The following is a 27,537-nucleotide window of genomic DNA, read 5'->3' on the forward strand; positions in this document are numbered from 1 at the left end:
TGTGTTTTTAAACTGAAAACAAGAAGCTGGGTGAGTGCCCAAGGACATATAATCCCTCACTAAAGAGATGGCGTCCCATAAGGATTTCCCTCACTTTAATACTCAGTGCAGAGCAAGGAAAAATTAACATCCAGTATGAGCAACAATACAACATGAAAGAGGAAAACCATGTCAAATGGATCTCCACTAGAAATGGGCATGAAATGAAAAACAAGTCACCAAATTTGTTCAAAAACCACTAATCTGTTGATTCATATTCATAAATTGTTGATTCATATTCATACAATACAGTGCCCCCAACAAATCATGAATCAATGATTTTGATTTATTTGGCCATAAAACAGCCTCCAAGGAACCAAGAGACACCAGATTTTCAGGGAAACTTCCTTGGACTCTCAAGTTTGATGAGGTTTGGGTTTTGGAAAGTCCAAGTTATACATTCACAAGGAGGGACCTCTAGGAAAGTTCCCCCCAGGAACCTTGAGACTCCAAAATGTCAGAGAAGCTTCCCCTAACTTTCCTCTACAATCCCTCCAAGTTTGGTGAAGATTAGGTTTCCCCAAGCCAGCTGCTAATGGGCACTTTCCTTGGAGGGGGGGGGGAATGCACTTTGTGGCGTATAACCTGGATGTCAGAAACCTAATCTTCACCAATCTTGGAGGGACTGTAGAAGAGAATCAGCAAAAGATTCTCTGTGATTTTGGTATCTCTAAGTGCCTGGGAGGAACTTTCCATGGATGGGCCCCTTGTGGGTGTATAATTTGAATGTCCCAAAATCCAAACACCACCAAACATTCAGAGCTTGTATAGGAGAGTCCAGGGATGTGTCTGTGAAAGTTTGGTGTCTCTAGGTGTTTTGTGGACCATTTTATAGGATTTTAAAGTCAAAATCGATGAACCAATTGATCAATTCATCAGAAAAAAATCATACATTTGTAATTTGTGATTCACCAACCTTGAATGAATCCCCATTTTGCTGATCCACGTCCATCTCTGATCTGCACTCCACAGCTAGACTTGTTTGATACCACCTTTGCAGTCATGACTCTATCCACAAGACCTCTGGGATTTTGGGTGGTTGAATCCTGTTGCTTAGAAGAGTAAATTGCACTAGTGCAGCCCCCTGATTTAGTGAGGATTTGGTGAGTCAACTTCTCTGCAAGTTCTATTGATTCAAATGGACCTATTCTGGTTGTAGCTGTAGTTTACCTGTACTTTAGCAAAACTTATAGATTTCTGCACTGGAGAGATCTACTGCACTCTCCTGAATTATAAGAAATACCAATAGCTTGTAACATTTATAAGACTGAAGTCCACTTCTTTGTAACGGAAGAGAATGCTCAGAAAAATATCTCCCTTTATCAACCTACAAGATGTCTAAACTTGATATTACTGCCCATAAATAATAATCATGAGCCGTCAAGTCAATCCTAACTTATGGTGACCCTTTTCAGGATTTTCTAGGCATAAAGTGCTCAGAAGTGACTTTCCATTCCCTTCTTCTCAGAGCATCCTGGGGCTCTGCAGATTGGCCAAGGCCACACAGTTTTGCTCTTCCCCCTGGAGGCACAGAGGGGAATTAAATTCCCAACTCACCTAACCCATTGAACTATCCAACCAGCATTATTGCTCATACAGACTCACAAATGACTGTTTGGAATAGCTGTTTGTCTGCATTCTAGAAGTTGCAGCTCTGCTGATTCTAACACACTCTTCACTTAGAAGTCAGCATCTGGAGCTCCAATCAAACCAGCAGAGTCAAAAGGGAAGCCTATTCATTGAAGACTGAAGCCTATAGTGGACACTTTTCTGTTTTCTTTACAGTTTCTCAATCAATTACCTTTACATTTTAGAGATGGAGGTATCGATTCTCAGACCTCTCTATGCTCCTGCCCATCAAGGTTGTTGGGGTTGGCATATATCTTATTGATCTGATTCCTCTTCCTCCTGCAATGAATACAGCTGAGACCAATTTTATTAACAATACAGCTAGATACATCTCCAGTGCTTTTGAGGAAAGCTGAAGAGGTTAAAGTGCATGCTATGGTGAGCTTTTCAGGAGAATTACTCATTTCAGTCCGTTAGAAGGCAGAATTTCTGTTGTTTACGAAATGTGATATTTCTCACATGCCTAAAAACGTCAGTTGAAAATGATGATGAACATATATTGATAGGATGGAGAAATTACCAGAGGTTAGGGAGCCGATAATGGAGGGAAATACACAAACCATTTGATTGAACTTTGATGATAAAAGATTAGATCAAGTTTAATCTGGTCATGATAAAAAATTATCCAGGAGATCAAGTAGGTCAATGAATTAAGGATGGCAGGAGAATTTATTTGGTTTGCTTTTCAGTGCAAGATGAACTATTTCATCTTTCCAGAACCAGCACAGGATCCAGAATGCAATTCTTGACTTTTAGCACTGCTAAATTTTGCAATTTAAAAAATGCATTTGACGGTGTACATTAGAAGAAACCATATACAAAAAAGGCCATTTATCTGGGAAACCTGCAGGGAAAAAACTGTTGATATTAAGATGAAGCATATGTCAAAATATGCATGCATTTTAATTAAGTACACATGGAAATGCTCATAAATGTTTTACAGATTTTTAGAAAAACAGTTACAAATAGAAACAAGACGGAACAAAAGTCTTTTTGAAAAAGGGCAATTACATATTAGGGGAGGCAAAGCCGACAAATTTGTCAAGGCTCAAAAAAAAAAAAAGACCCTATGTATTAGATGGTGGAATTAAGTTGGAACTGGAGTAAAACAGAGTTGAAGACATCCATGGTTTTCCATCTTTGGATCACAAACAACCTTCCAAAGCAGACTTTAAAAGACCTAGTCTGTCTGGGTGTCTGTCTGAATATTACAAACACAAACTTTATAAAAATGGTTTTTTTTACAGTATGTACTGATATAACAAAACAGCAACAGTGATACAGCAAACTGGATGGTACAATTTGTACACCCCAAGTTCTTCTCACTAGCACCAGAGCAGGAGCTCTTTGAAGGAATAAAGAAGAATTCAAATGTCTCTTTGAAGCCAGTTGAGATTCAAGTCCCAAGTAGAAGGAGAACATCCACAACATAAAGGAATTGGCTCCAAATGTACACATTCTGTAAAAGCCTTAATCAAGGTTCCATAAGGGCACTATCATCCTCTTTGGCAATAGCAGCTCCTGCCTCCCCATCTCTCCTGCTTTTTCTAAGCCCTGCCTAAGATTTCCCCACCCCAATAGCCTATAGGGGTTACACATACTTCTAACTTTGTACTGCAGTCTAGACTAGCTCTAACTTTGTAGCTTGTGATTTCTTTGTGGTTTGATGATATATCCTCTTATTCTCCCTCATAAATGCCCATTTATAATAACATCTGCATTTGACATACTGTAATATAAAAGACCTGAGACTGAGATGTTGGTAATTTGTGGTTTGACCTTCTCTGCAGAGGTGCTGTACTTTTTCAAAAAAGGTTCTCAAAAACCCTGCCGAACTCTGTATGGGATCTTTGTAAGGACAGAAACAGCTCGAGTTTCCAAAAACCCATCAGGAAAAAGCCTGTGGCGGGGGGGGGGAGAGAAATGCATGCCTCTCAGAATGCCAGGGGTCCCATTTCCAATCCATTGCATTTTGGAGAAGGAAAGGTGACAGGCCTCCCCCAACAAAAAAAGGAACTGATGGAGAAGATGTGACAGGATAGAGTTCAGGACACCACATTGCAAATGATCTCCAAAGCAGTACACAGAATGGATTCACACAGGAAATGTACCACTGTAGATAAGCTAGTAAAAGTCACTTAAAAGAAATAATATTGGCTTGGGTATCGTGGATCTGTAATCTCTGGGCCGTGTTCACACAATGCCTGTCCTGCTTTAACCAGATCTACTAATGCTTCCAAGAAAACATATTATGTCTACTTCTGATACCATGCTTTAAATTCTGAAGAAGGCCCTCACGATTTCCCCCTTTTTTCTGGACAGTGTTGTTGTTTAAGCAGGTTAAAGGGATTAAAGAATAGAGCACCTCTGTCATTTTTCAAAATAATGTTCGGTGCTCCCCCTGCTGGTTGTGAAGCAAGAATTCCATCCTTGGTAATAACAACAGTTGCCCAAATGCCTTGGGGTTATTATTACCCTGAAAAAGTGGGTTTGGGTTTCACAAAAAGGATACATGTAAGGTCCTGACTTGTTTGTTGTGAACACTGCACTATATGTAGCAAATAAACCACTTCAGTGGGGGGGGGATATAAAAAAAGTGAAATGAAAAGCCAATATCTCTTATCAGCTTGTATGTCTAAAATATCTCGGACCTGTAGTTTGTTTTCTTTACGATATACCTGTGCTTTGTTTTCTCCATTTTCCTCGTGATATGTGTGTCATGAGGAAAATGGAGAAAGGAGAGCAAATATAGCTCCCCAATTCCCCAGCCCCAACATTTCCCTCAACAACAGGATGAGAGAAGCTAGGCCAATAAATTATGAACAGCCCAGTTTTCATTAAATGTGCTTGGTAGCTGAGCAAGTACAAAAATCCGGTGTCTCCCTTTTCCAAATTTTGCACTCAGCATTTTTAAGCATTTCAAAGTTGGGGTATTATTAGAGACTTGACTAAAGGGAATTCCTACTCCAAAGTGCTGCCATACCTTGGTTGGGAAGTATAACTCAGTGGTGGAGCATATTATTTGCCTCCAAAACATGCTGGATTAAAGTCCATAATATTTCCAGCTTAATCTGGGATAGATTCCTCACTGAAGGTAGGTAGAAGTGCTACCAATCAATCAATACCAGCCTCTTCCAATCGGATGCTACAGTTGCGATGGCTATAATGCACATCAGTCCATCCTCCCCAAGCAGCATGGTCAAATGGCTTGGGCCCTGGATACCTGAAGGACCGCCTCCTTCCATATGAGCCTACCCGGCAGTTAAGATCTAGCCAAGGGGCAAGAGCCATCCCTCAAGGAGGTAAGAGGGATGGCTTGTAGACAAAGGGCCTTTTTGGCAGCTGCCCCCAGACTATGGAATGCTCTCCCGACTGAGATTCGTCTGGCGCCGATGCTGATGACATTTCGGCGCCAGGTCAAAACCTTCCTGTTCCAAAAGGCTTTTAATTGATATAATATCAACTGTGGATCCTGATGGCAATTTTTAGAGTATCTATTTTAATTGTATTTTAATTGTTTTATCTTTTTATTGTATTTTAATTGTTTTAAGCCACCCAGAGACCTTTGGGTAGAGTGGGCAGCATATAAGTTAAATAAATAAATAAATAAATAAATAAATAAATAAATAAATAAATAAATAAATAAATAAATAAATAAATGGATGGATGGATGGATGGATGGATGGATGGATGGATGGATGGATGGATGGATAAATAAATAAATAAATAAATAAATAAATAAATAAATAAATAAATAAATAAATAAATAAATAAATGAATAAATAAATAAATAAATAAATAAATAAATAAATAAGAAAGAAAGAAAGAAAGAAAGAAAGAAAGAAAGAAAGAAAGAAAGAAAGAAAGACTGTCCTAAACAATACTGAGTTAGATGGACCATTTGGTCTGTCATAGTATAAAGCAGGTTTCTTATATATCTATGTTTCCATTCTTTTGATTCTTAGATTCAGTTTTGAGTTACCCTGCACTGTCAGATCACTGTGAATGAGTCCATTGTTCAATTTTGCCTAAAGTGATTTCAGACCAGAGGTCCAGGTTTGAAACAAAAGAGTCTTAATGTTCTGTAATGGTTGTAGAAGTTCCTCTGGATGAGCAATTCACCTGCAAGCCTGAGATGAGCACTTGGCAGACAGCATGTGTGTGAGAAAAGCAGCAGTGTGTAGTTGTGAAATTGGAATGAGGAGAGAAAGAAGCCTGAAAGTTTCTAGCCAGAGTTTACAGAAAGTGGAAATGTGGTCTTGAAGGGCTGCCTCTTTGAGGATCTTCTGCTTACAACTGGAGTGTCTGTATTAGCTCCACTTCTGCTCTTTTTATTTGTAGATAAATCAAAGATTACTGAGATAGCGTAAGTGTCTTATGATTTGCATCCAAAGGAAACTGAAACCTGTAATGCTACCCCTTGGATGGGAAAGCACTTTGGGAATGAAATATGGAGTGCATCTACAGTGCAAATACAAAATCATGTTGAGGAAACCCAGTTGGTTGACTCATCCAAACAGAGCCTCTGGCAAACAGCAATCTGGATTTCAGTACAAAAGAAAATATAGCCGAAGCAGACGTAATACCTGCAAAACATATCAATCATAAGCTTGAAAATGTTACTTTTTGGACTACAACTCAGAATCCCTCAGCTAGCATATCCCAAGCTTACTTCAAGCCCCTCCTCTAATTTCTCAGTTTCCTGCTTCTGGATTGGCATGGTGGCAAACAACAGTTGTCCAGTCTTCCAGAATGTTTGGTCTAACCCCATATGCCTGTCGTTGTACAGGGGAGGCCATTCTCTGGGTCCCACCGCCCTCACAGAGGTGCTTAATGGGGACATGGGAGAGGGCCTTCTCTGTCACTGCTCCAGACTCTTTAACTCTCTCCCATAGAAGGCCAGGCTGGCCCCATCTTTGCTGTCCTTCTGCAAACAGGCAAAAACCTTTCTCTTTAAACAAGTTTTCCCTTAGTGACTGGTGGTCTGAGGTTGGTTATTTTTTTTAATGGATTGTTGTGCCTTGTTGCTTTTAAATGTGTTTTTAGTATTGATTTTATTTCCTGATTTTAATATAATATTGATTTAGTTATTTTTAAATATCTATATACGTTCTGTTTTTAGCTTGTAAATATTGTCTTTTAAAAATGTACCACCTTTGGTTCATTTTAAGAAGGTAGGTAAAGATATTTTAAATAAATAAATTGGCTTTCTTGGGATTTTTTAAATAGTCCCAGATACGTGTTGAGGATCTGGCCATAGGCTGAGACTTATAGCCTTGCCCTAACAAAACATGAGTCGTAACTGAGATTCCTATAACACATAAGAGTGCTATATTGCACCTGACTTACTGTGCCTGTAATCATGTTTTCAAGATATGTGAGATGGCTAAGAAGTAGTTCTACCATTGTTATCCTCAATGAGTTTCTATAGTCGAGCAGGGATTTGAATGCAGGTCTCCCAAATCCTAGTCTGACACTGTAACCACTGTATCACACTGCCTTAATAATGCACAAAAGGTGAACTGTTTCCACTGAAACCAGCATAAGCCTAGTTCATCTTAACTTGCTCAGGATATATTTCAAAGAGTTTTCTTCTGATCACCTATCTTTTTGTGCTGATTCCTGTGAAGGAAAATCACAAACCATTTCTTCAAGGGCTAGCTAAAGTGGTGGTGGTGGGAACATTTACTGGAGCCTTTCTCCTTAAAAGGAGGGCCATCTTGTTCACTACATGTGTTTCCAACAGCATCTGCCATCAACTCCTTCCACAATATGCTCCAAATGTCAACATCCCCACCATTTTTGGTCCAGAGGCATAGCTGACAGCAGAAAAAGAAAAGAAAAGTGATAGAACCTCGCTAGTTTTTTTTGTCCTACCAGTGGTCTCTGTCCATTCCAAGCACTGTGGCCAACAATGAAAAACCACCCTAAAATATAACAAGTATTTCATATAAAAAAGGATGCTAGTTTATACATTATAAATCCTAGTTCACACATATAACTATGAATTTTGCTGTTTCCTCTGCAGTTATCTAGCCCTGTTGAAGACCCAGATGGAGTTGAAAGCCAAACATACTTGTGATGTGTAGTGGTCAAAAAACTTCAGATAAACTAGAAATGCAAATCATGCTCGATTTCAACCTCATGCACCAAGGGTGAGACTGTTCTAATTGGTTTCTGAGATAAGTTACATACTTGTGAGACCAATTTTTGGATATTTGCACAAAATATAATACTTAAGGTAACAAAAAGTAGAAGCATTAAGTGGCCCTTTGTCCTTGGCAGATACATTTTGTGTGAACTGCACAAACTGTGACAAAAGAAGCAATTAGTTGATGTCTTGCTCTTGCAATGGAAACAGAAACTCTCCTAACAACTGGTAAATCCTTGATAGTGTCTCTTACTGTATAAAGTCAGCCTGGCTGGACCATAAACAAGGCATTGGCGAGATCTCATCACATGCTCAGTAAACATCACCCTGAGTGATCTGCAGGGGACAGGCTGGCATCAGCCAGCACTTTTCCACTGTTATCAGTTTTGGCCCATTGCTTCTCACTCCTTTTTTCTTCTCACTTAGTCCCTGTCCACCATCTACAGATTGGATGCCAACTCTCAACTCCCATTTTCTGGGGTCCACTAATCTCCAAACCAGAAAGTGACACTAAATTAACTCCACTGACTGGGCATAGCTACAGGCTCAGGTGTTTGTCCATGCTGGCTTTGGATTGACTATCAGTCCTTCTGTCAACGACTTCACCGAGCCTTTCTTTCGAAAGTATCTGCTATCTGCTTGGCTTCTCTCAGTATGCAGGGCCAACAACTCAACAAGACTCTCTGATCTTGGCACCCCTATGTTGTAGCAGCTGCTGGTACTATCATCATTAAATCAAACAGACCTACTTGAATCTCTAAGAAAATGGGGCCATGAAAAATTAATTGCATAGATTTATGAGGAACAAATCACATACCATTAACCTGATCTCTCTGAGCTCAAATTGCAAGGTTGATGAGAAAAGGGGATCAGGGAGGGATGAGGTTTCTCCATATTGGCAAAGATAATATTGCTGTCTGAACTTTAAGTAAACAAATAATAATAAAGGTCAGTGTATTGGGGAGAGGTGCCCAATGGGGCATCCAAGAGATTTGTGTTAAGCTCTGTTTTATTGAACACTTATATTAATGACCTGGAACGAGAGTTAAAGATCAAGCTAATGAAATTTACAGATGACGTTACATCAGGAAATATTGCAAATCCTAGTAAGGACAGATTAATAGTGCAAATGCCTTTCTGTTCTGAGCACAGTCTCATGCGAGAGACTTTAATGAGATATCTCTCTATTTCAAAGGTGAAAAACCATAATTATTTGAATAGGAATGTGGAACACAACTAGGAAAAGAGATATCAGTAAACCAAAAGGTACATGGGGATGCTCGTTAAGGGGGGAAATAGATGCGTGTAGCAAATGAATGAATAAATGAACTATCAGCTTGCAGTGAAACTGGCTAGGAGGTCCTGTGAGATTCAGGGTTCCCATAAAAATTATTGCTGAAGAGATGGAAGATGCATGCTGGTACCCATCCCATGTTCCCAGTACCCCAACATCCAAGCACTGATGGGGCTCATATCTACAGGAATGTTGCCCTTCTTAAGTCAAAACCTGTATGAACTACGAGTCCCATAATGATTCACAAGATTCACAAGATGGGTGCTTAACCCATGCCTTAGTCCAGACTGGATCCTGGCTACACATCAAAGGAAAAAGTTGCTTTTTTGGACACCATGTCCCAGTTCTGGTGTGGTTTAGTGGGCAGAGTGGGGCTGAAAGAAAGTTTTGCCACCTCTTTCTTTGATGTGGAGCCAGGATCAAGTCTGGACTAAGGCATAGGCTAAGCATCCATCTTGTGAATCATGAGCAGTTATTTCTGTAGTGTGTTCTTTGTCACGACAGAGTTCGCACCAGTGACATCACAGGGTCCTTGTAAGGTCACATGGAATATCTTGTGATATCACAGGGTGGGACCTTTTTAATATCATAGGGCATATTACAGATGTGGTCACAGTTCACAAAAAGGGTGCTGTGTTAGGCCAGGGAGCCCTGTCACCAGCTGAAAATGGGTGGAGATGGATGCTTCGGCATTATAGCCATTTCACACAGAGAAATCAAACTTTCTCCTCATCCAGTGCAGAAACCGAATTTCACACTACAACTTGCCTCCGTGTCTGGAGACCTGGGGAAACATAGCAGTTCTTTGAGATTCCCACAGGCACCCTGAGACATGGCAACACAAATTATAACCCAAAAAGGATCTGCCAGTGGTGAAGTCCCATCTCCAAAATTTATTTATTTATTTATTCAAAATAGTTTGGCCCCTCTTTTCTCCTTAAAAAGACCAAAAGTGGTCTAAATTATTTTAAAAAACAATATTTAAAAGCTTTAAAAAGTAAGTACACTATACAAATATTGAAAGAATTAAACAAGTATTATATTTTTAAAATGGTAAATAAAATCAGTACTAAAAACAAATGTTAAAGTGTCCACTAGCATTAGTTCTTATAGCTCAGTATTTTGTTTTTGCCATAGATTATTATATACTATCCCTTCTCTTTTCTCAACATTTATTACTTATATATAGAAAAAGTACAATGGAATGAGAAAGTCCATACCTTTCATGAAAAGACCAATACAACAGATGGTCTGGTGGCACTCCATATGCTTTTCAATAGAAGAACCCTTCAAAATGAAAACACTGCCTTGCTTTATTTTAAAAAATGCTATGCCACTCAAGGATAGGCAGACACGAGGAAGAAGAGATGGATCTGTCCCATTCAGTTCTACTCAGCTTCTCATTTTCCAACAAGCAGGTTCATTGGTTGTTGTGGGTTTTTCGGGCTCTTTGGCCGTGTTCTGAAGGTTGTTCTTCCTAATGTTTCACCAGTCTCTGTGGCCGGCATCTTCAGAAGACAGCACTCTGTGCTCTGGTGTAGTTGGCTTGGGAGTGGAGTATTTATGGCTGTGAGATGGGCTTTTGTCTTTTTCTGTAGATGGGTGGTTAGTGTGTCTTGTTGTGGGTGTATTGTTGTGATAAGGAGAGATTATCTGTCACTGTGGTTGATGGGTGTCATTAGCTGGTCTTTTGTGTGTAGTGATCCCCTGTCCTTGTGGCTGGGTAGAGTTTGTTGACCTTTTGCCCGCTGTATTTTTGAGAGCTGGGAGCCAAGATTTGTTGAGCTTCACACTTTCCTCTTTTTTTGTTGAAGTTCTGCTGGTGCTTGTGGATTTCAATAGCTTCCCTGTGCAGTCTGACATAATGATTGCTGGTGTTGTCCAGTATTTGAGTATTTTGAAATAGAATTTCATGTCCAGTTTGTTTTAGGGCATGTTCAGCTACTGCAGATTTTTCTGGTTGTTTTAGTCTGCAGTGTCTCTCATGTTCTTTGATTCTGATGTGGATGCTTCGTTTTGTGGTTCCAATATATAACTGGCCTCTGAAGATGCTGTCCACAGAGACTGGTGAAACATTAGGAAGAACAACCTTCAGAACACGGCCAAAGAGCCCAAAAAACCCACAACAACCATTAGATCCTGGCCGTGAAAGCCTCCGCAAATACAAATCAGGTTCATTCTTTCCATTTCCTGCACCAGTTTATGATTTTTTTTCCTCCTAAAATTCCATATGCAAAAATCGTATGGAGTTTCAGATATGTTTCTTCTGATGTATTTTAATATTTTTGAATATTTGTATGAGCATATTTTGCATATTTGTATACATATGCACTTTTGATATGCACTTCTCCTAATACCTATGTTTTCCAAGCAATTTTCCCTCTAATATGAACCGTGCCTTTTGTTGAATGGTTCCCAACCTCAGGTCCCCAGACATTTTTGAACTAAAACTCCCAGAAGCTTTCATCACTAGCTCTGATGGTCAGGACCTCTGGGAGTTGTAATCCAAAAACATCTGCAGACCCAAGCCTGGGAACCAGAATTTTGTGTGCAGCTTTCCCAAAGAAATATATTTTTGTGATTGTTTTTCTCTATAGCATGCTGTTTCAAAATGTACAAACTCCATTGTTGAACTCAGGAAAAGTCAAGTTCAGGTAGATTGGTACATTCAGATTAAAATGAGACCCAAACTTGCCACCTATCCCAAATGAGTAAGATTCTCTGTTGTAGATTTCAAAGCTAGTCCCAATGGCCAGTGTCCTATTCAAAAAAACAAAGGTGCAAATGAGTCCCTAACCAGCATAGCCAGGAGGGAATTCTAGGAGCTGAGGTCCAAGGAAGTAACTTCTGCACACTCTGGTCCTCTATTGTTTACTGCCGCTCTTTGCTAGCACAAATACTTTTAATCACATGTCTACAGAAGGCCTTCTTCAAACCTCATGAACAATTTTCTTCTTTGGTCTAGGAAATGGTAATGCTCAAGCGCAGATCTCTTGTTTTCTCCTCATGAAGGTTACTCCTTCCTCTACAGTTAAACTACAGTGCCTTTCTCTTGCTGCAAAATGCAAGCCTAGGGGCAACTCAACCAATGGGTGCATAGCATACAAGAAAGAAGGCCAGTAAATGTATTCCCTTGAGAGTCAATGTGATTTAGTAGAGAGAGTAGGGCGGAAAGAAAGTTTTGTCACCTCTTTTGGTTCCTACTTCGAGACAGGCACCTCTGTTCTTTCATGTCCCAAACAGATTATCCATATTATGCAAGCTTATCCTGTGTGTGCCACAAGGAAGATGGAACAAGGTGTGCTTTGCCAAAAATGCCTGCTGGTGATGGAATGAGTTGAATAGAAAGGAATCCAGATGGCTCAGACAAGTAATAACTCCTGGCTGTTGCATAGATCAGAAGAACAGCCCGCACATAAGACATTTTATTTCCACGTTGTGCTCATATTTAAGCAAACAAATCCTTTTAACTACAGCATGTTAGAATTCACTGTGGGAATATTTCCTGCCCCCATTACCATATGGCTTGTTGCACAGAAAACCCTGAATGGCAACCATGCCACCCTCTGATCACCAGCCTATCCACAGCAATGCCAGAAGGGCTATTGTGGAAGATACCCTCGTTCTGCTAGATGTGTGCACAGACTAAGTATACTAGCATATAGGGGGCTCAGATTATGCAGGAGCTCAAAAATGTTAAAAAACAGTCTATCTTAGGATAGAACACTTTCTTTGTAACACTGTGAAGCCTCTTAAACATAGCATCATTTAGGCCTTAAAAGGCTTCGCAGGCTGAAATTGAGCAGTAAATCACAACTAGAGTAGGCTCACTGAATGAATGAAACTTACATAAGTGTTGACTATGCTGTAGATTTTTGAATTTTTGCTAAATTCCTCTAGCTGTGCAGCACATGTACAGTGGTGCCTCGCTAGACAGTTATCCCGCATGACAGTTTTTTTTGCTAGACATTGACTTTTTGCGGTCGCTATAGCAATTCGCAAAACAATGATTCCTATGGGGGAATTTCGCTGGACAATGTTTGATCCCTGCTTCCCAAACTGATTTTTGCTAGATGCCGGTTTTGACAGCTCCCTCTGCGCTTGCAAAACGGGTGTTTTCGGGACCTAAGCTTCACAAGACAGTGATTTAAACAGCTGATCGGCGGTTTGCAAAGCAGCTTTCCTATGGCCGATCTTCGCTAGACAGCGACGATTCTTCCCCATTGGAACGCATTAAACAGGTTTCAATGCATTCCAATAGGGAAATGCTTTTCGCTAGACAATGATTTGGCTAAACAGTGATTTCAGTCGAAGGGATTATCATTGTCTAGCGAGACACCACTGTACAGGGTTTCACAGAACAGAGTTGCTTCAGGTTCCCCAGAATAGTCCACCCCTTTCTCTCATTAAGCTCGCACTTTCAATTTCAATATCTCACTCTGATACACAGGAATGGCCACTCAAGTCACAAGACTCGCTGTCAAGTCATACCACTAACTCAACTTGGACTCGAATCGGGGGTTTCCCCCCAATGATTCAGACTTGACTCACTACTCAAAAGTCACCCATCTCCTGCTTTCTTTTTCCGAGAAAAAAACTTTAAAAAAAAAAAAAAAACAAGGCCAGACATGGGGCTTGGAAGACTTGGGATTTGGGACTTGGTACAAAAGACTTAGACTTGGCACTTGAGTCCAAAGACTTCCCAACATCCCTGCTGAGACATTAGTAAGAGAAATAAAATGTTTTCTTTACTTACAATTGAACAAATCAATCATCAAACTGAGAGCAAACATGACTTCTTTGAGTAACAGGTCTCAACAGACTGCTAACATCCAACAGACTAAAGAGGGAGGCGAACAGAGCAGAGAGGCAGGACTCTTTGAAGCAGAGGCGGCGGGGGGGGGAATGACTGGTTACTGCTCGGTAACCACCCCAGCCCAGAAAATCCCCCTGAGCCAAACTTACTAGAGGTAGAATTTGAGGTTGTAAAACTCACCAAATCCTCACTAATTCAATGGGTCTCATCTAGTCATTTCAGCCAGTATGTCTTAATTCAAACTGGAGGGAACAGGGATTTTCAGATCAGGAAGAAAAATGTCTTGGGCTGGCCAAAAGACAATGTTGTGCATGTATTTTAGGATTGGAGGAGTGTCTCTATCAAAAAAAACCCTGAAAGTGTGAAGGTCAGAAACAAAAACTATAGAGATACAACCTCATTATCCCTGCCTTCCCCCATGCAAAAATTTTGGGAAGATTCCTTTCTCCAAGTCTCTTCCGTGTGCAGGGACGAAGCAGTGGGTTTTGTTTTAATTTTTAAGCCAGTAAAGAAATGCTGGATAAAAACCGAATTGGCTCATCTGTACACCAAATCTCCTTCCTAGGTGAAACCATGAAGATGTGACAATTACATGTTTCTAGAAGTATTCACCCACTACACAAAGATAAGGTGTTGAAGCTTTCTGCAGAAGGTTACGTTAAAACCCTAGGAAGAGGCATGGATTATCATAGTAGCTACAAATACGATCTCCAGGTTTCCCTCCTGTGTTTCATGCCAAAGGAAAGCCACACAGAATGGTTTCCTAATTATTCCTCTTGCTAAAACCCTCAGTGGCTTTCTCAATTCTCAGTCAATACTTGAACGCCCTTCTGTTATAGAGAACAGTTTCATCAATATTTTATTTTATTTTTTAATAATTTACGTTTTATTACAAAACCAGATGGAGACCTACAGCATACTGCTCCCTCAAGAGACTAGAGCAGCAAATGGAAGACAAGTGAGTTTAAGAGGCTAATAATTCGCATTTTCCCATCTTTCTGCATACATAGCCCTGTTTCTGAACAGCCCTGGTGCCTCGATGCCAGGAATCTGAAGTGAGTGCAGTCACTTCCCTGCCTTCATCACACAGCAGAAAGGAGGGGGAATTACAAACAACGCAGTTGGACCCTGATACCTTGAAGTTGTAGCATGACCCTTATTGCACTGAAGATTGCTTTAGAAAATGTTAGGCTGTTGCATTAAAACTTCAGCACCAGACCACAGTGGCTATGGTGAGAATTTACATGGCATAAGCAGATCATATGTAGTTGTGCCTTTTAAGGCAGAGATTTGTATGATAAAGCAGTGGTTCCCAAATGTAGGTAAACCAGGTGATTCTTAAGATGGCACCTCCCAGGAAACCTGGCCAACAGAGCTGGTGGTAAGGTTTCTGGGAATTACAGTAGAAGAACACCTAGGTTTCAACACCTAGGTTTCCCAAAGTTAGGAACCACTGTCATAAAGAGTCACTTGCTGAGACCAGTTGTAGCTTCCACTCAAACGCCCACAGAGTGCCAAAGAAAGGGTTTGCCTACACTGGTTATTTTGGAGTGGGCTGGTGTGTGCAAAATAAAGTCACTGGGGGTCAGTTGGAAGTGGGATATGTATTTAATATGATCCTTATATCAAATGGCATATCAGAACTCAAGCAATCTTATTTAGATTGGCTCCTGCTGTTTTGAATTTCTGATACTGTGAAGTGACTTAATAAGCAAGCCAGGATATTAGCAGATGGGACACTTCCTTTGCTCCTCAAAAGAGAGGCATGGGAAGTGACTTTTTTCAGATTCTTGTATACCATCATTGATGTGTTGCATCAGTTGTAAAGCAAAAAATGCACTGTCTTAGAGCATCAGTTGAGCATCTTAGAGCATCAGTTGAGAAAATACCTGCAGCTGAATCCACAGATTCAGTTGCAGGTAGTTTCTTGACCAGCTCTTCAGATAAGATAAAAAAAATACTTCAGATGTTTTTGTGTACAACATGCATAAACTTCATCCCGCATGAGCCAATAGTAAGGGATTGTGCAAATTATAGTCCAAAACATAGGTAATTCCAGAAGTTCCCCCATCCTATATCCTTGTTTGGGCATTCATAAAAGGGTTGATTTGAAAGTGTTCCAACTCCAAGCCCCTGTTTCTGTCTCTACATGTTGAGATGACTAAATGAAGATGAAAGTTTCTCCCGTATATAGTTTCTCCACTTGATTTGAGATCCTGGAAAATTAGGGTTTCTGAATGTATAGAAAATCTGCATGAATAGCAGACTACTGTTTATCCTGTTTGGACTGTTCTTTTTCATTCGGAAAGAGCAACAAATAGGGTGAATGCTCAGAACATATTCCATGTTCACAGTTTCTAATTAACTCTTTTTATTGAATGCTTGAGCTGGTGCTGAGCTTAAGCTTCAGCAGCATGGCTCGCCTTTGCCTCCCTCCCTGGATAACGTGAGACCCTAGGTCTCAAAGAGGCAACTGGGCAAGAGGGGTGAACATTAGGTTATTTAAGAGACGTTCCCTTCTCTCTCTGCCCTTTTCTTTTTCTGGCATTCAGCAAGGATAGAGTTCCACAGCTCGGTTCTTCACCAGCTGCATCACTAAGTGAGGCTATGAGGAACAGCATTTGGGAGGCTGGGAGGGCAGCATTGGCTCCCTCCCGTGGTTTGGTTGCCAATTTTGTTTTTCTTATACTTCAATTTCATGTTCAGCTGATGTTAATTTATTGAAGTTTGAGTTACTGTTGTATATGTTGTTGTTGCCAGGACTTAGCAGGGGCAAGGAAAGGTGTGGGGGGTGACCGTGTGACTAGTGTGGATCGCGTTTTGGTTCGATCGGAGCCCAGGAGCTTCAGGTGTCCCCCCCCCCAGTAATAAGAAATAAATAAGAAAGTGGATATTATATAAATAAACAAGCAGTAAAAAGACTGGAAGGAAGAATGATTGGCCCGAGTGAAGGGGCTCAGTTGTAGGGCCAGCGCTTGAGTCAGTATTTGGACTTACTCGGCAAAGCTCGGGTTGGCGTGAGGTAGCTGAGGTGAGGAACAACCTCTTCGGACTCCAACTCTTTGGATGCCCAGCCAGCCGCTTGGCTCCCGGAGTGCTAGGGTGCAATTTTACCCTCGCCCCCACCTTCCTTTCTTCCAGTGGCTGGTGTTTGGTACATCTAGGTGGCGCGCAGTTCAAACAGTGCCACATGGTAGTTCTAGGATAGCTGGTGGCTTAGCAAGGTACTGCAATTCAATTGGCCTTGTAATTTTCTCTAGCCTAGTTAATGCACAAACAAACAAAAATTTTATTGATTAAATTACTTAATAAATAATAAATAATTTAAAATAAAATAGTGTTTACTAAATCCTTTAGTAAATTTCATATATATACATAAGAGGGGATAATCAACTAAGTGCATAATTAAAAGTGGATTAATTAGTTTGATTGGTATTGGCAAAGATTAATTGAACGAATTTTAGATTGACCTTAGATTAACAAAAGCATAAATTAGGGTGGAGTTTTGATTTGTCTGGTCAAAATTAATTGAGGGTATTACTTATAGTTTAAGCTATTTGATTAAGTCAGTCCCTATCATTAATTAACCAGGGAATTCAGCTTGAGTGGCAAGATATTTTTTAAAAAAATTGATACCAATTGGTTGGTTTGATTAGCCACTTATTCATATATTTAAGACTTGCATTGTTCATTGTTGGAACATAGCTGAGTGTCAAAGGATGGCAACATTGATTATAATTATTAGAGTGTGGCCCATGATTAAATCCATAATTCTTGTCTTGCATCTTTATTCTTGGGTTGGGAGGCAATGCCTGATAGAGCTTAACACTTATTTCAGAATTAACAAAGTATTAGAAAAGGGAGCTGCAACTGAGATCATGATGGCAGTACACAGTTCTCAGTCCTTGATGACATTAGACATGTTCAAATGAACTTCTTCAGGCATTCATGAGGAGATAAGAGTGAGTACTCTGTTGTTGTTATATGCCTTCAAGTCACTTCTGATTTACAGAAAACCTAACAGGGTTTCTGACTTACGTGAGATACATAAAGAGTGGTTTGTCATTGCCATCCCATGAGCTTCCATGACCAAGCAGGGATCTGAATCCAGGTTTGAATCCAAAGTCCTTGTCTGACACTCTGTCCACGATACCATGCTGACTCTCAGAGAAATATACTTACTGCCCTCTTTTCTCCCATGCTAAGCACCCTTTAGGTACGTGGTTCCCCCACAGCTGTTCATCATGAAAAAAGGGACCTAGAAAAGTGCAGATATATAGTCCTTTAAGGCTTCCTCATAGTAGAGTGAATCCAGCAAATCAGAGTTCCCTCTTCAGCAAGGAAGCCCAATGTCTTTATTTCCCCTTCTTTAATATTGGTTTGTTTACTGTTTTTAGCTTTCAGTATTGTCTTTTAATTATGTAAGCCACCTCAGTCCTTTTTCAAGGACTGGGCAAAACTATTTAAAGGCAGGACAAAACTATTTAAAATAAATAAAACCAATAAATTATATTCTATATCTTGGGATTATTTCCTGCTTTATGCCGACATAATGTTCTGCCTTATGGACATTCTGAAATAAGAAAAAGCATCTTGATCTTTCTGTTTCAAAAAGTAGAGGAGGTACTCATGCTTGATCCAATTTCTCTAACACTTAGTGGAGAGTCTATTAATGCTCAGTAATTGAAGTCGCCATTCAATTTAAACTTAATAATGCAGTCATTTCCTGATTCCCTAAAGAATTTTGCCATCTTCCAAGAGGTTTTCACTGAACTGAAGTAAACTTCAATCCAAATTCCCATGCCTCTCATATTTATCCAGTGCTTGTTATATGCAAAACATATTTTCTAGATTAAGTTTGCAACAACAAAAATAAATAACTAAATAAATAAAACAAATCTAGGAACACTCTGTTTCCTTTAGGGAGTCAATCCATCTCATATTCGGTCTTTCTCTTTTCCTGCTGACTTAAATCTTTCCCGGTATTATGGTCTTTTCCAGAGAAACTTGCCTTCTCATAATGTGCCCAAAATAAGGAACATCTTGATTGCGATGTCATTTTTATTGCTTCCTACCCTGCTGCTTTGATGGTTATTGATTAATTATAATAGCCAATTTTCTTTGTTTAATTATAAGATTTCTGTCATTATATATATTTCTTGTGTTTATATTATGTTGTAAACAACTCAGAGTAGTGGTTTCCCCTAGATGGGTGGCATAAAAGACATTTATACATAATGCAGATACCAGCCATTAAGCTGATGTCATGAAGCAAACCTCCACACTAGCACTATGTTGGCATTTCCATACCTAGCTAAGAGGATGTGTGATGATGGAGTGGAGTCATAACCTGTAAACCTATTGCATGCAATTGCATGTAATACATTAGTTTATCCACCCCCATCATCTGCATGTAGAATATATATATATCTAAAAAGAGGAGATACATGTGCATTCTGGCCTAACTAGAACCTTTTACTGTCGGGATTGTAGGTACAACATGGAAACTTCTTCTTCTTCTTCTTCTTCTTCTTCTTCTTCTTCTTCTTCTTCTTCTTCTTCTTCTTCTTCTTCTTCTTCTTCTTCTTCTTCTTCTTCTTCTTCTTCTTCTTCTTCTTCTTCTTCTTCTTCTTCTTCTTCTTCGAAATTTTCTCCCAGAATCTCCCAGGCAACAGGTCCTCTGCCGAGTACTCAGTGATCACATGGGGCCACATCATCAGCCTTCCTGCCAACCTACACACAGTCCTGTCTGCTAAATCCTTGTGAACATATAAAATATGCACATAGGATGGTCTATGTGACCCTGCTTTTTGAGGTTGCACCAATTACACTGAGACAGCTTACTGAACACCACCAGGGTACTGTATATAGTTCCATCTGCTCAACAGACCAATGGTTTGCTCATTGTTACAGATCAAACCATTCTTAACAAGATAACTGTTTCAAAAGTAAATCACCATAATCAGAAAGCATTATTTTGAATTCATATTAGTATTTCAAAAGAATTTTTCCCCATGTACTCTATAATGCAGATGCTGCACAATAGTCAATGTCTTAATTGACTCCTAGACAAAGCAGCAATTCCATTACAAAGATTATTTTTTGACTACAACTTCTAGAATCCCCCACCTAACCTGGTCAGGAGGAAGGGGACTGTACTTGGAGAAAAAAGTCAAAGCTCTGATAGTGGTTAGGTGTAATGCTATAATTGGAAGACCTAGGTATAATTATAGATCTCCCAAGGACAGTAGTGGTAAGGAAAGAAACCAGAGAATCCGGGTGTAGACAATGATTTTATTGACTTCCTGGATTGAACTACTTGTGTAAAGTAGGCTTCATGTAACACTGTGTCCTCCTTTATTTGGGGCAAGGTGACTTAGGCAGAGCTGTGACTTTCTTCTTCTCAGTTCTAAAAGCAAAGCAAGGAGAGAAAAATAGTAGCCAGACCCCAAGTGAAATGGTACCATGAGTCATACGGGAGATACATATTTTACATCCAAAGTGCATTAAGTTTCTTGCAGCTGGTACAGTGGTTAAAGAGTTAAACAAACACTTGGGGAATTAAAAAGAAAAAGAAAAAAGAGTTACAAAGCTCACCTGACGACCTTGGGTGCGTCATTGTCTCTCAGCCGGTCCAACCCGGCAAAGTTGCAAAGAATATAATGGGGAGAAGAAAGCCATGTACTCCACATTGAACTTATCGAAGGGAAGGTGGGATATAAAAACACCAATGAGTAAATAGGAGCAGAGCTCTGAACATACATAATTGGGAACTGCTGTTCTTCAGCTCGAGAAAAGAAGGTTCAAATTGTTCTTTGTTAGCCGTGTTCCTGAGTTCTTTGTCTCCACTGACTTCAGCTTAAGGCAAGGAAAGAGCCGTTGCTCAAGAGTACAGTACACACCGTTCAAGCAGAAAGTCCTTCCCAGTTCAGCCCTAACATCTCAAGGCAGGGCTCAGAAAAATTCTGAAGACCTTACTTAGGACAGCCAGTGTATGATGCTACACCAAAACGTCATGTCTACTTTTATTATTTATTATTATCTGCAGGGAGGAGAGGCAACTAAAAGGTATTTTATCCTTGCAACAAGGTTATGATATATATCTCATAACCTTGTTGCAAGGATAAAATCCAGACAATGGCTCTATATTCCCCTGCAGTTCATTGGAATCTGTTAAGGTCTTTTCCTTATCTTCACGTTTCCTGCCATATCTTCCAAAGTGATCGGCACTCTCTCTGCACCAAAATAGAAAAATAAATGGAAAGGGGAAAATTGATTGCCAAGAATGAAAGAAATTGCCCACCTCTGCACTCATTGGGCAGACACCCACTTATTTTCTGATACATTCTACAAAAGATATCCAAACATTTAAAAAAAACAGAGAGAGCCCACCTTCCTCTCTAATTGTGGATTGCACTCCCTTGCAAAATTTCATAGTTATGCTGGGTGTGTATTATTAAAATGACGATTCACCTAGCAGTATGACTCCCATCAGTTTTACCCCTCTGTTTGTTTTCCCTAGAATTAAAAACACACACAGACATTTTCATCTACCGTTGTTAACAGAACTGAGCTAGACAGACCAAGTGTCTGATTCTGTATAAATAGTTCCCCGTGTTTTTGCAGCTTTTAAGCAGTCCCCCTGCATGTGGGATTATAATCCTAGTAAAAAAAAGTGTCATCTCTTTATGCTGGTGTTGTATATGGCCATGTACATTTTCCAAACACAAAAGTGTTCTCTGCCCCAAAGAACATGCAGTCTAATACAAGCTTAACCTGCAACAGTTAAGCCGTAGAAAAATCTCCAAGGCAACAGAAATCCTCAGCTTAAAGAACACAGTGAGTGAGTGTTGCTAGGATCTATTTATAGAGATGTGTAGGAAAAACAATTAAGGAGACAGACAGTAGATTAATGGGGAACAGCTTAGTTGTACAGTTTTCTGAAATTCAGCACTAGAGAAAATGAAATGATGAGAAAACAGGGACGCACCTCATTTGTACTGGGGGGGGAGGAGGCTTTTGCATTTTTTAAAAAAGAATCTAAAAGCATTTCCCTCACAGTTTTAAAACTTCCGTTCAAAACACTACTGAGTTTGCATGTGCACTTCTACTGAGGAAAGAAAATGCAGATAATCTGACCCTCTTCATTAATCATTAGATTAGTTCTCCTACATAAAGAGAAGTCATGGTAGTTATATATGCATTTCTGGGGGACTAAAGATCCACAAGCAAAATACCCATCCATAGTGCCAAACTCTATATTACAGATTACCCATCACTGCTAGCTGAAAGCTGTTAGAAATGAAATTCAGGTAGTCTTTGTGACTGACCAGTCATACTGGCAAGAAAACCTGAATTTAGGTCAAGAAGGCAAGTAACAAGACAAAGGAAGTGAAATTGTCTGGTCCACTGGCGTAATCTTCGCTGGTGCAGGCCACCATTATCTCCTTCCAGGGATAACGCGAGACATAGCTATCTAACGAGAGCGACCGGGAAGAGGGGGGCAAAGATTTAAGGGAGGTTTCCCCCTCATTTCGGCCTCTTCTTTCCTGGCAACCCAATCCACCCACCCTATATACTAGTGTGAATTTTACTGGTTGCCTTTTGGGGCCGGATAGGAATTTTTGACCTGCTAATTGGCCGTTGGACATGGGGATTTTTTGCCTATCCCACTGGTTGAGGAGCGATGCCATTTGTTAGGTGGTTATATCTGGTCACACAGACGGGTAGTGCAGGATAGAACAGGTTTCGGTGAGTCCCCTCACAACCACAGGTAAAGTATAGCTTATCTGATCTCCCAGCGCTGCGGATCATGCGATTACATTGCTTGGGAGGGAAGATCCACTGGGGTTGCTCCCGAACCAACACTCAACAATGAGTAGGGGGCTGGAGGTCTGGGGGTGGTCAACTTTGGGCCGGCCGGGTTTTTGCTGTCTTCACGATTACAAGAACTTGGGGCTCAGGATTTGCCCATTATTTGGTAAAGGGTCCGTTGAGACCCCTCTGCAGAACCTGATTCCGCATTAATTATTTAGGATAATTAATGAATATTAATAAAATGCGGCCCATGTTTATTCCATATTTATTGTCTCGCATCTTTATTCCTGGGTAAGGGGGTAATGTTTGAAAGGTCAGAGCTATGATCATTACTTATTTTTCAGCCCTTGAGGAATTCCTCATTCTAATGATGAATTACCTGAAAAACATAGTTTGGCCCTATATCCACTAGTAGACTGGTTCCCAGCCTTGGGTCCCCTGATGTTCTTAAACCCTTAGTAGTGTTCACCACTAGCTGTGCTGGCCAGGATTTCTGTGAGTTGTAGTTCAAGAGCACGTAGGTTACTCAAGGTTTGGAACCACTGCACTAATAGACCAGAGGTAGGCAACATGCAGATCATGGGCTACCTATGACCCGTTATGGACCTAAATGTACCTCCAGCACCTCAACAGTCCACAGCACCCCACATCTTCCCAATATTATAATTTATTGGAATAAATAGACCAAAGATCCGCTTGTGCCCAGCAACGCAATGTGGAGGGGAATTTCATCATGTTTTGAGGAGGGGCAGCCTTTCCCCTCACTTTACAATTCTTCATTGTGAAAAAAAATGTTTTTGGAGGTATTAATGTCACAAGGAGGCTTTTCCATTTTTTTAGATACATACATACAATTTTTGTAAGGAAAGCAATGGGGGTAAAGGTTGCAGGAGCAGGCACAACATTTCAAGATCCAGGGATGGATGAATCAAGACCCAAGAATTGTGGAAATTACCTACTCCTGTAGGACAGCATCTTATTCATTTATTGTTTGGAGTTGCTGTTAATTGTGTTGGTCAGATGTATACTATCTGATGGTCTCTGGATGTCTTGGACTGTCATTCCCAAGATACCTGACTGTAGTGAGATTTGGATGGGTTTATAGGAATTCTAACTGAAAACATCCTCAAGTCAACAGGTTGCTTAGCCTTGGCCTTTGTAACGTCATGAATTACATTAATTCACCTTAGACTGATAGTAGGCATACTTCAGTCTCGAGAGACTATGGTAACGTGCTCTGTATGGAGGTCTTAGAACAGTGTCTAGTGTGGCTGAGAAGGCCAATTCGAGAGTGACAATCCCTTCCACATTGAAGACAAATACAAGCTGTCCCCTGTCCAGCTCCCCAGTTTTGCTTGTTTCGGGAGTGCCTCTTTGCCTCAGCCTGCTGTACAAGTGTCTCTTCAAATTGGGAGAGGCCATGCTGCACCACCTGCTTCCAGGTTGAACGCTCAGACATCAAGGTTTCCCATCTGTTGAGGTCCATTCCTAAGGCCTTCAGATCCCGCTTGCATATATCCTTGTATTGCAGCTGTGGTCTCCCTCTGGGGAGATTTCCCTGCACTAATTCTCCATACAGGAGATCTTTTGGAATCCAACCATCAGCCATTCTCACGACATGCCCAAGCCAACGTAGACATCGCTGTTTCAGTAATGTATACATGCTAAAAATTCCAGCTCGTTCTAGGACTACACTGTTTGGAACTTTGTCCTGCCAGGTGATGCCAAAAATGCATCAGAGACAACTCCTATGGAACACGTTCAGCTTCCTCTCCTGCCATGCATAACCTTAGATTAAGAGCTGCTAAAATATATCCTGTCAGGACACCAGAGATAGAAATCTTTCTTTCCTTTCTTCTGACTTCCTTTCTACCTCAGACAGACATTTCCTAATATAGAAAAGATTGATCTAACCATATGAATGAAATTATTTACTCCACAATTCTCTTGACATTATAGACAGCTGTCTTGGTCTCACTATAAACATAATCATAATGAAAAAGGGATTATAGAATTATTAAAATGAAATACGGAAGAAAACCGCAATATTTTTTGTAAGCTATAAACTCATTCAAATCCAGCAAAGCTGTAAAGACAACAATACAATATAACTTTTTGTTAAAACTATTTATGAAATATGTCGGCATGAACAAGGGGAGAGTGCTTGGCACCAAAATGCCATCATCAGAGCTGGCATCAGAAACATTTCTAGATGGGAGAAATTCCAAATACTGTATAAAGTCCCATAATTGAGAAACCTAATTTCTCAGTCATCTGCTGCTTAACATCAGGTGAAGTTACACAAAAGAAAAATTATACATATTTATATATTATCTAGCCATTATCACAGAACTGGAGGGGCAGTTGAGGGATTCTGGAATGCAGCACCTCTATGTTGCAATAAAAGTGGTATTGTGTTTTCTGAAGGCTGATGAGGTTGATCCAGAGTATATTTGCACTATACAGGTCTATAACAGTTTGATAGCCTGTTAACTGCTATGGCTTCACCTTGTGGGATCATGTGATTTCCAGTTCAATTGGGGCACTTAGAAGTCTCTACTAGTGAACTGCTTGAATCATGACTTTAATTGTTCAAACAGTTACCGCAATTTAAGCAATAGTATCAAACTGCAATAACTGTGCAGTGTTGTAGACACATCTCCATTGTTTTGAGTTTGTATCTCTGAAAAGACTGTCAACAGGGGTCATCTACATATGGGGATGTAGCTGCTATGATTAAGAGAAAGAACTAAACCAAAAGGGTATATTCTGTGGTAAACCTGAGCCTCCAGCACCTTGCTCTTCAGCATTTGGCATTGGCAATGAGTTTTTTTGGTTGTTGTTGTTGTTGTTGTTTTGAGACAGGATGATACTGCATGAGAACTTCTGCATCAAAGCCAGCCCATCCTTCATGTATGGTGGCTCACAAGGGATTCTAAGCTTTTTGCATTTGCTGCAAACAATAGAGTTGTTAAGTACCTGGAAGACAGACTCCATGGCTAATGGGCTTTGTTCAGCTTGGTGGGTCACAAGTTCTATTCTTTAAAGTAATAACACGCTTAGCTGTTTGGAAAAATAAATCAACAGGAGACGTTATCTACTTGATGCCAAGGCAGTGGTGCCTCTGCATAAATGTCAAGGACAGAATTTTAAATGTGTCATCTCTCCACCCCTGTTCTCAGTTTCCTAATTTATTATCCATTTTCATCTCAGTACTATCTCAAGAGGCTCTGGCACTCATCTTCCTGAGACTTCCCTCTGTACTATCCAGTCTGACAGTGTAATTTACTGTACTGGCCTCACAGATATCTCCAGAGCCTGAGAAAAAGCAGATAAGTGAGTCTGAGCGGATGTGAAAAACCTTGGGGAAGCAGTAGCTGTGGTAAACATCACTTTTCGGACTACATCTCCCAGAACTTCTTTCTATCAAGTAAAGATTCTAGGGCCTATAATCTTTTTTAAAAAGGTATTTCCCAAAAGAGTGGTAACCATAATGTTTTGTTTTGGTTTGTTTGGGTTTGGTTTTTAACGGTCGTGGTGACTTTTCTCCAAACCATTTCCTTACCTCAGAGTTGGTTCTATGAACTGATACTGGCATTTGTAGTCCTGGGGATTTAAAAGGAAGCAAGAGATATCTGAATAGAGTAAAGATATTCTAAAAATAAGAGAGCATCATGTGTATAGAAGCTGGTTCTCTGTATTTTCTGATTTCCAGCCCTGGTTATCCTTCCCCTGTTTCCAAGCAGGTACTGTACCAGCAAACAGCTGCTCCCCACTCCTGACAACTTGGAAATAAATGGCTACCACTCTGTGCAAAATTAAGCAGACAAAGCAGGGGGATGGGCAACTGTGTTCTGGGAGGAGCTCTATCAAAAAGTCAATGTTCTCCAACGTACGGATAGGTTATTTAAAAATGAAACACCTGAGGGAGAATTCTGCTGAGAAAACACTGAAGGTGCAACTGGATGAGGATTTGCCCTGTTGTTTGGCCCAGTCTAGGGATGGACTGATTTGCTCCTTTCCCCACATGACGTACATGCCGTTGCAAACCACCCTGTCTCTGAAGCATGCCTACTCATAGCTTTTTGAATCCTTGTCAGGCACTACCACTTTGTTTTTGTTTAATTTTGGTGTGGGTAGGATTGTTTTGTTTTGGTTCAGCTGCCTGTTTAAGCTGCTTCCCAATTTTGGGAAATTGAAAGCTTCCTCCCACTTTCCTGTGGAGGGGGATAAAAAGGAAGCAAATATATTATTATTATTTTTATTAAAAACCCTGTGTTAACGTGCTATGTCGTTTAGAAAACAAATTGAAAGCTTCTTCCTGCTCCTCTGTGGAGGAAGATACAGAAAGGGGCAAGGAAGAGGGTCTTTTTTGTTACTATTTTTTTTCTATCCCTTTAAAGGGTGAGAGGGCCAAATAAATTCACTTGATGGGCAGTGTGAATGCAATTATGTAACTTTAAATGATCCTACCTAGCAGGATCCATTCAACTCCAATTTGGGCATCTAGTCACACCCTGAGAGTACTGCCCTGTGAGCATAGCACCCTGCACAACCTCCATATTGAAGTTGCACAATGCAGAGGTCACTCCTTTGAAAACAATGGGGCTTCCCCTTGCAGATATGTCCATTGCATTCGTAATAAAAAACAAATATATATGTTTCATCCCAAGAAACATCACTATCATCCACCACCCCTGTTTAGAAGCTAAAATACAATTCCCAAAATAGAGGATCAGACTTCTAACCCCAGAGTCTAACACCACTATTTTCAGCCAATCCCCTCTCCCC

General features: G+C 40.3%; 1 long non-coding RNA gene across 1 annotated transcript in view; it reads right to left on the reverse strand.

Annotated features, from left to right (window-relative positions):
* Positions 1 to 22,461, reverse strand: part of LOC144583107 (uncharacterized) — a 38,957-nt gene extending 16,496 nt beyond the window's left edge. Inside the window, exons 1-2 of the long non-coding RNA XR_013536703.1 lie at positions 20,527 to 22,461; positions 1 to 20,338 (exon numbers count right to left, since the gene is read on the reverse strand). The exon at positions 1 to 20,338 is cut by the window's left edge and continues 16,496 nt beyond it. This is a non-coding gene — a long non-coding RNA (uncharacterized LOC144583107). The remainder of the gene's footprint in view (positions 20,339 to 20,526) is intronic.
* Positions 22,462 to 27,537: the final 5,076 nt, after the last annotated feature.

The sequence above is a fragment of the Pogona vitticeps genome, chromosome 5 (assembly GCF_051106095.1).
Source record: "Pogona vitticeps strain Pit_001003342236 chromosome 5, PviZW2.1, whole genome shotgun sequence".
NCBI lineage: Eukaryota > Metazoa > Chordata > Lepidosauria > Squamata > Agamidae > Pogona > Pogona vitticeps.